Genomic DNA, 9,221 nt, shown 5'->3' with positions numbered 1-9,221 from the left:
GCTGTTACTTGTGGAATATAGATCATAACATGATTGAATCGTGATCGTTTGGGCTAGAAGGGACCTTAAAGCTCATCTAGTTCCAATTCCCTGCCATAGGACACCTTCCACTAGACCAGGTTGCTCAGCACCCCAAATCTTCAAGGATGATTCAAAGAGTTTTGTTTCAAAAAACCCAAGAAACTAAACCAACCATTAAATCCCCCACCCCAAAACTCCCACCCAACCAACCAAAAAGTGTCCCACAAAGTTAAGTGGTACTTATTTTCATGTAATTTTCAAGCAGGCTCTGGTCTGTGTTCTATGGATCTAGATCACTTTGACATCCAACTGATATGCATAATGCCCAAAGGTTAGAGGCCCTTTCCTCAAGAGCCTTTCAACCGCTGCTTGCTTGTCTTATATTTCTTACTTACTATACTCTGTCTTACTACTGCTTCGTCTATTCATCTGAACTTAGCATGCAGGTCCTATTTCTGCCCTTCTACATGGATTTAGTTGATTCATCTAAAGAACCAACAGTCTGGGAGAGTGAAAGTGCAACCACAAACTGCTGAGAGTAAATGCCAGTGTGTAGCACTGTGTGCTAGGGCAGAGCATAAATTGATAGAAAGGTGTTGACAGTTTGCCACTGCTATGATAGCTGCTCCAAAAGTATATTCCTTGGTGTGAGAAATGCTTAATGAAATACCCTGACCTGTGTTATGTAGGAGGTTGGGTTAGACTAACGTAACAATGTTTTAAGAATCAATCTCTGAACTATGGATATTGCCATGGAAAAGACCTGTGAAGGTAAATGGAGAATCCCCCAGAATGAAAAATAGAAACTGCACTATAAATCTGTTCAACAGGATACTCTGTTCTATTATCTGACTTAACCAACTTCTGTTGGATTCAATGCAATTCTCAGGTTTAGGTTTCTATAAATGAGTCTTGGATCTGTGATGCATTTCTTAAATTGGTGAAATAGAAAGGGATTTGCCCCAGTGCGAAACAGCATATAAGACTATTAATTATGAGCAAACCATATTTCAGTAACAGTTTTACTGGGGCAAATTCTTCTCTCTGCTGCTTTCATTCATGGTAACAGTGCAGGGAGAAATAGGGGAAAATAGAAATAACTTCTTTAGGTTTTCAGTAGAAAGCACTTTTGAGCAGATAATAGTTTAAATGTTTTATATTTCAGAAGTGTAGTTTTGCAGTAACAAAGTTTACCTCATTCTAATGAAGATCCTTGTTAAATATTGATGTAAAATAACATTCTATTTTTCTTTACCTTTGCTGCACTGATGGTAATGACTAAATTTAGGGAGAAGGTACAGTCAACTGAAGGTTTCCTTAACATCTGAATATATCCAAAGAGTTTGTATCTCTGTGCTAAAAGAAACTTCCAATACCTGGAATATGTAGGGTGGCAGTGAAATGAAATGAATTCCTCTGCTAACCCTGTGAGTGTATTGATAACGATGTGCTGTGTGATTATTTGGGATGTCATTTAAATGAATTTTATTAAGGTTTTATACTGCCATCTAGTATCTAAGCACCTCCCTCATGTGTTCAGTGTTAATAGAGAAATACATTATTGGGACCAGTCTCTTGGGTTTTGGACAGGGGAATGTCTAGATTCAATTGAAGCAGTTAAATTGGGATCAAGGATTTTTTCTTATCATTTAAATGGTACCACTGCAATCTGTATTGATACAGTTTTGCTGTAAGGCTTTTAAGAGCAAGGGGCCGCATCCTTCCATATTCTACACAAGTGAATTTGTTGCATCTTGCAGGATTAGGCCCTAATCTCATTTGGTAGATTGAATTGCCAGTGATTCTGACTGGATTAGAAAGATTCCTTGGCATCACCAGCCCGGGAAAAGCTAAATTACAAAGAATAGGTGCTAAAGTGAGTAAATCATTGCACAGAAATCCACAAATTGAAGGGGCCAAGCTCTTCAAGCAGTGCAATATCTTAATCCTTCACTCCCATAATAAGAAATAGGTCTTCGTTTTATTCCTAGTTTACATTCAGACCTTCTGAATTTGAAGCAAATTGTGAGTGGTGAAACTTCTCCTGCCATATTACTTGGCTGGCTAATCAGTGCCTATTATATTGTAAAAAGCTCTGCTGATGTGCCTCTTACATTTTTAACCAATAACACACCTACCATCTAGAAGTGCAATTAGCCTGCACTTCTAGAGTCTGCCAGAAACAGCAATAATACTGCATCAGAGGAGGATCATTATCTAAGGCACCTTGCAGACACTAAATATGCACAGTTCTGCTGCATTTGCAGCCCACAAAGGATAAAGGCACCACTAACTGTGTGGTGTTAAGGCATTCATTTGCATTTGTTCAGGGAAACCTGGCCTTTCAGGACTTCCCACTAGCAAGCATAAAAACACAAAACAAAACAAAAAAAGGATAAAAAACCCCACCAAAACACTAATGATTTGAGCTTTTTTTCCCTTCAGAAGTGGTGAATTAGTTCATGAGTTTGGGGGAATGAAACATCAGTATCTTCAGAGCTTGGCTGGGTTTACTGTGTGAGTTAGCATTATACAGACCCTGGGCTGCATTTTTACTGCCTTTTCTCATATAAAAGAACACAAACTTTCCTTTAGTGTTCACATTGGCAGGAAAACTACTCTAGGTGGGAAACACAGGAGTCCTGGGAGGATGATGGTGCTTACAGGTGCTGCAGGACTAGCAAGAGTGGTGCGAGTTCCTTAACCTGTTTATTAAATGATCTTGCTGTGATCTGGGGGGTTTTATCCCCATGTTCAGTGCAGTGCAAGGAGCAATCTGAAGCTTTCATTCCCCAGTTTATATGGCATCCCTTTGCCAGGCTGCTCAGACTCACTAAGTACCAGCCTGAGGATCTCAAGGCTGCAAAAAAGCCCCTCCGTGCTTCTAGGTCCTTACATGCTGTGCAATGGTGCGCTGCCTTTGAAGGGAAATCACAGCGATTTCCACAAGCACAGAGCACAAAACGAGTGAATAAAAATCCCAGGGATAAAAAATACTGTGGGTTAAAATGTCAACACATTTTTCATCTTGCTTAGCAACAACCATGGGCTGCTTTACCTGAGAAAACCCCAGCTACAGTCAGCCCTGGGAAATTCCCTGAGGGTCCTTGCCACCCCTGTGATGGAAACTAGTCTCCTATGATCTTCTTTTCTTTTGCTGTGCTAAAGGTAAAGAAAGGATTATAAATCCATCTACAGCAAGAGTTAAATTGACTTGCATTAACAGTTAAAAGTCTTGCAGAGGGATTATATGAAAATTACTGCTTTCCAGGAAGATCTGTTAATTATTATTAGTCAGTATACTTATAAGGCACCAATGGAAATTTGGCCCTTAGTAAGTACCTATTAAACTATGTTAGAGAACATCATTTTTATGTTTAACATAAAAACCGTATGAATCATCTGTTCGTTTAACAGTGGGTCGTATCTTCAGCTGGTATGAATCAGACACCAGCAATAGAGCTGGGTCATTTTGCACAGATCAGGATCTGCTTTAACTTTCGCCACAAGAATAACAGAATGGCATTTTTTTAACATTTTTTTACAGAAATGTGTAGTTTGTTCCTTTTTTTGTCACCCATCTGGCAGAATTGTAATTAACAGCACTCAGAGCCGCGACACTGAATATGTTAGACAGTCTCACAATCAGGCAAATTTGCAATGTAATTAATAGATTTAGAGGACATGATCTGTTTAAAATCACATGGGCTTGGATGCAGCAGCAATTCTGATAATTCAGGCTGTGCTGCCTTGATTCTAAATAATGCCATATTTTAAATAGCGCATCCTCCTGTGTGTTCTATATACTTAAATTTGTGGCTGTCTGGGTCTGAAATGCAGTAATGTGATCAGCACCCAACAACATGGAATAATGACCAGATTTTTGGCATACCAGTTCCTGAAAGCATAGACATGCTCCTGCAGATCAAATAGGAACAGCCCACGAAGATACTGCCTCTGAGTTACCACCCGTCAGCTGAAATGTGCTCCTGCACATTCACTCTTTGCTCAGTGTAACGCAACCCAGTGGCTTTTAAGTCATCATCAATTGCTGCACTTTGCTTAGACGTGCAGTAACTAACACCTGCTGAGTAGTATTTTTCTAATAGGGAAAATGTTGCCTTAAACCACTTCAAACCAACGTTAAGAGCTTGCCTTCCTGTCCTGAGCTGTCGTGACATTCTGACTCCAAAGGTGGGCTGTTTTTCTTAAGAACTCAGGCCATATTAACCCAATGAGAGGTAAATACCTGTAATTTTGCAGCTCAGTTCAGCTTTTGTGACCTTGCCAGCTGCGAGATGAAGATATCTGTCAGAATTCTGTGGCTATGTATTTTTCATCAGTTGCTGTAATTCAACAATTGCACAAATCATTTCGCTATTTTCTCCCCAGTTCATTTATTTATGACAAGTCTGAAGGGAAAACGTTAAGTACTGTCCCTGAGAGCTCAGCTACAACAAGCACATGGAGAGTAAGCTGTGCACAAATACATTCATCCATCCTAAAACTTATTCTTTTGTATCTGGGGCCTGATCCTCATTTGTGCATAATATATTGCTTTAAACATCAGGGCAAAAGCTGTAGAACCCAGCTGGTAATGGTGGTTAGTGTATTGGCTTTGAGAAGAAAGCAAACAAACCCCAAAACTTGAACTATTTATTCTGGAGGAGACTACTGGAAAAAAGAGAAATGTGTCTGATTTATTCAGTTTAATTTAAGGACTACAACCGAGGGACCTAATTTAAGAGTTTAGCAGTTTAAGGCTTCCTGTAAAGTTCATGTAGAGAAAGGCTCTTCCAGAGTCTGGTTTGGGCTCCATGAGATATGAATAACTCTCTAATGAAGGAAATCTTCAGGCTTTAAAAATAAGAGGAATATGTAATGACTACATTTCTGACATATGGATACCTCCATTTAATGTTTAAAGTTAACATTAGACAAGCTCAGGATCAAACATCAGTTGCAAATTCTATAGGAGAGTTATTTTCCTGAGGACTTCAGTGAATCTTGATTAGCATCTTAAGAATCACAGAAACATGGAATAGATGAGGTTGGAAGGGGTTGACCTCTGCATGTTACCTGGTCCAACCCCCCTCCTCAAGCAGGGCCACTTGGAACCAGTTGCTCAGGACAGTATCCATCCAGCTTTTGCATATCTCCAAGGATGGAGACTCCATGAACACTCCAGACAACCCATACAAGTACTCAGATACTATCACAGCAAAAATCTGTTTCCTGATGTTCAGATGGAAACTCCTGTGTGCCTACTGTGTTTATCCCCAAACTTTAATCAGTTCTTAATCAGAAGGACATTGTATTTAAAACTTTGGTGTATTGCACAAGGCGCCCCCAACATAAGAAGAATGTGGAGTTGTTGAAGTGAATCCAGAGGTGGTCCACAAAGATGATCAGAGGGCTGGAGCCACCCTCCTATGAAGTCAGGCTGACAGAGCTGGAGTTGTTGAGCCTGGAGAAGAGAAGGCTCTGGGGAGGCTGTAGGGCAGCAGAGTTAATAAGAAATCTGGAGGGACTTTACAAAGGCATGTAGGGATTGAACAAGGAGTAATGGCTTTAAGCTGAAAGAGGGGAGATTGAGGATAAATTCTTTATTATGAGGGTGATGAGGACACAGGTCACCCAGAGAAGCTGTGGCTGCCCCATCCCTGGCAGTGTCCAAGGCCAGGTTGGACACAGGGGCTTGGAGCAATCCCTTTGGAAGGTGTCCTTGCTTGTGACAGGGGGATTGATCTTTCAATTCCCTTCCAGTTCAAACCGTTCTATGTAGGAGTTCAAACCGATTCTCTGTAGGAGTTTGTGTCAGGACATGGAGGAGACTACAGACTGTGCTACAATGTCCAAACTAGGCAATTTTCTAGGTGCAAAGGCCATTTTAAAGCCATCTCAATTGTCTGCTAACTGGATAAGGATGAGCCCAGTGGACCTTAGCTTCTAAACATGCTGCGTGTTTGGCCCCAGTCAGCCAAGCTGCCTCTTGGAAAAGTTCTGATTTTCCAAGATAACTGATTTTAGTCAAAAATACATTTTTTTTCAATGTTGGGCAATCCCAGTGGTCATTTTCATAGATTTATTTCCAAATATTTGTGCCTGTATAAATGGGGAGTTCCAGTATCAAGATACAAAGAAGGAAAACAATAAAATAAAATACCTTTTAACAGATATACTGACTTTGGGATATAATCAAATATGCATTGCCAGCATCTCTGATTGGCTGCCAATATAGAATCATAGAATATGGTGGAACTGCCTTGTTTATGTATTTCATGTGATGAACTTCTAAATGATTAGCTACAGAGACACAGACAGATTTGCAATGAACAGATGTGTAAGATGAGCATAGCATAATTACAGAAAACCTCTTAACCCTCTTAAAAATAATAACCACATAAGTGGTTTCCTCTTAAAATTAAATGTTTTCAGAATATATACGTGTATTAGATACATGAATATATGTATATGCAAATGCTATAAAAAGACCAAAGCTTTTCTTTACTCAGAATTTCAGCTTCAATTCAAAACACCCCTTTCTAAAGTGTTCTTTCACTTTTTGTCTTACTAGTAGCTGAATATCAGTTTGAGTTGGTCACATATCAGGTGTGAAACAAGAAGGAAACTATTGAAGAAAGCCTCATTCCATCCTGCTCCATGCTGAGCTCCCTGAGCCTGGAAGTGGAGTGCTTGCTGCATGGGATGGCACAGTATCAAGCTCATGCCTAACATAGAGATCTTGAAGAGCGATCTACAGGAAAATCAATTATTTGACTGTCTTATTTTGCCAGCAATGGTACAAGCAAGGAAGCATCTTTCTTGGACTTAAATACGAAAGCTTTTAAATGCTTTTTTCTATAAAAGTAAATAATTGTTCACATATTACGCTGGTGTCCTAAACATAAGTTCTCATTGGCTTCTTTAACCATTTAAACACACATAGTTCAAACCTGGAGTTTGAAGTGTGACACTGAGCTTGAGGAATGCTGTGTTTCAGGAGCTCCAGCCTTGATGTCCCTTCAGTGTTCAGCTCCTATTAAATCCTGGACTCATGCTGCCTCTCGCTCTGTAATGTAATCCACTGAGAAGGAAATCCTGTTCATGTTTTAATAGGAAACATACAGAAGAGCAAGAAGGGGAAGCAGCCATACAACAACTTTATCACCACCAAACACATTAGCACAAATAAAAGGTAACTCTACCTTGGGAAGACCAAGTATTTATTTCTGCAAAAAAAGGAATGATTTTTTCCAATTCAGTAAATTAAAAAGTCACTACGAATGAGTCAAATGCACATAAAGAAACCAAATCCAGTGTAAAAGCCTATGTAAGGCTACTTCTATAAGCAACAGTAAAACGTTCAGAGCTTATACCAAAATCAAGCTTATAGGCTTTTTGAGGGACAACCTCCGTTATCTCAGTTTCCTGAGGTGGATGGAACTTGCAGAATTAAGAGAGCCACTCTGTGGCTGTGCATGATGGATGGTGTCTGGGTTATATGTCTTTTTTCAGCCCGCTGTGTATCAGTTGTTATACTCTCTTAAAAGGCTGAGGTGACGCAGCAAAGAGAAAAGCTGACTCTTGGCTTTGTTCTGTGTGCAGACAGGAGATCCAAGGGGGAAAGTTGGGCTCTTCAACAAAAATAAGGGTTCAGGTGATGGGGAGAAAGGCTTATTAAGACACAGGAAATACACAGGGGCTGTTTGAGTGTGGGCTGCTGGGGAAAAGGAGCTGCACGCCATCAAGGAGACTTTAGTAGTGAAGGTGAAGATACAGGAGAAAAGACTTCTTGGTGACCCAGAAGAGAGGTTGGGATTTGCTGCTAAAGAGCCTGAAACAAAGCACCTCTTCTGCAGGGACAGAAGAAACAAGGAAATATCAGTTTATAAACTGGGATATTTCTGTCTCTGTCTGAGTTTTCTTCGCAGGAGACAAAAAAGAGATCATGCATCTCATTTCTGATGTAACACAAACTCATTTCAGAGCTTATGGAATGTTCTGGTGCTTTTGGGAAAGCACTCTAAGGAAAGAGTCAAGCCTCAGAACTCGATCTGAATCAATGTCCCAGCACAGTGTGAATTACTTTGCCACTTTTTGTCTTAGCACTTAGAATGCGAATTTACCAGCTGCATAAGGCTGCTGCAAAGAGAATTAATTGATGTTTGTAGAGTGCTTTGCAAGGCTAGCATTTTATTGTTACTTATTGGTTTATCCACCAACTGATGCTGTTCCTTCATCCCAATAATAATACTCCACAAATAGTATATCTTTTCAAAGAGGGTGAAATCAGGACATTGAGGGTAAGAATGAACTATGAACGCTTATTAGCAATGGGAAGACTGTTTCCAAACATTTGCACAAACATGTTAGAAGAAATTAAGAAAACAATATGAAACATATTTAAGATCTTAAAAAATCCTCATGAAATCTTATTATTTTAACTTAAACACTTCTTAGTTTAAGAGAAAATGGTAAATCATAGATAATACAAATTTAAAATATAGGAAAGAACAGAATGCTGGCCTGAAGCAAAATAAAGTTGCATTGGTACCCTCACAGGATTTATTCCTCCTAACTATGCTGTCTGCAGTTTCAGTGTCCAGTCTCCATTAGTTGTCTACACCAACCGAAGCAAGCACTTTGAGGGGCCATTAAGCCCATTTACTTTACACATACTATGTTTTGAGAGGTCCTTGAGATGTAGCTTTAGCACAAATGGATAAATAGTTCTTAGTGTTTATTAATGAGTGCATTTGAGCTGCACAGAAACTGAACCTGGAGGCAAACTCAAAGGGAAAATATTGAATATGCTCCTTGCTTTCTTGTGCCTCTCACAATGTTTGAGTGGCCATGGCAGTGTCCCATGGTCAATGTCAGTCAGATGGATTGTCCTGCAATCACACAGAAACAGGCAGTGCTTTTAATCAACCTAAATTCAACCCAAATTGCCAATATGCTTAATAACGCATATAATTGTGTCTCAGGAGCATAGCAGTCTTCAGACTGCTTCTGGAGTCAGCTAGCTCAAAAGCAGTACAGGAATAAATATAGTGTAAATATAGGAATTGAATTTCTCATTATTTTTCAATATTTTTATTATGCTATTCATTAAAAAACAAAACAACTTCTGCAACTTTTAAGGTTTTTGTTTTGTTTATTTTGCTTATTTACTTGTTTTATTGTTTCTCCCTCAC

The sequence above is a fragment of the Melopsittacus undulatus genome, chromosome 5 (genome assembly GCF_012275295.1).
Source record: "Melopsittacus undulatus isolate bMelUnd1 chromosome 5, bMelUnd1.mat.Z, whole genome shotgun sequence".
Classification (NCBI taxonomy): Eukaryota; Metazoa; Chordata; class Aves; order Psittaciformes; family Psittaculidae; genus Melopsittacus; species Melopsittacus undulatus.
The sequence above is the reverse complement of the archived record's forward strand: the minus strand, read 5'-3'. Positions refer to the sequence as shown.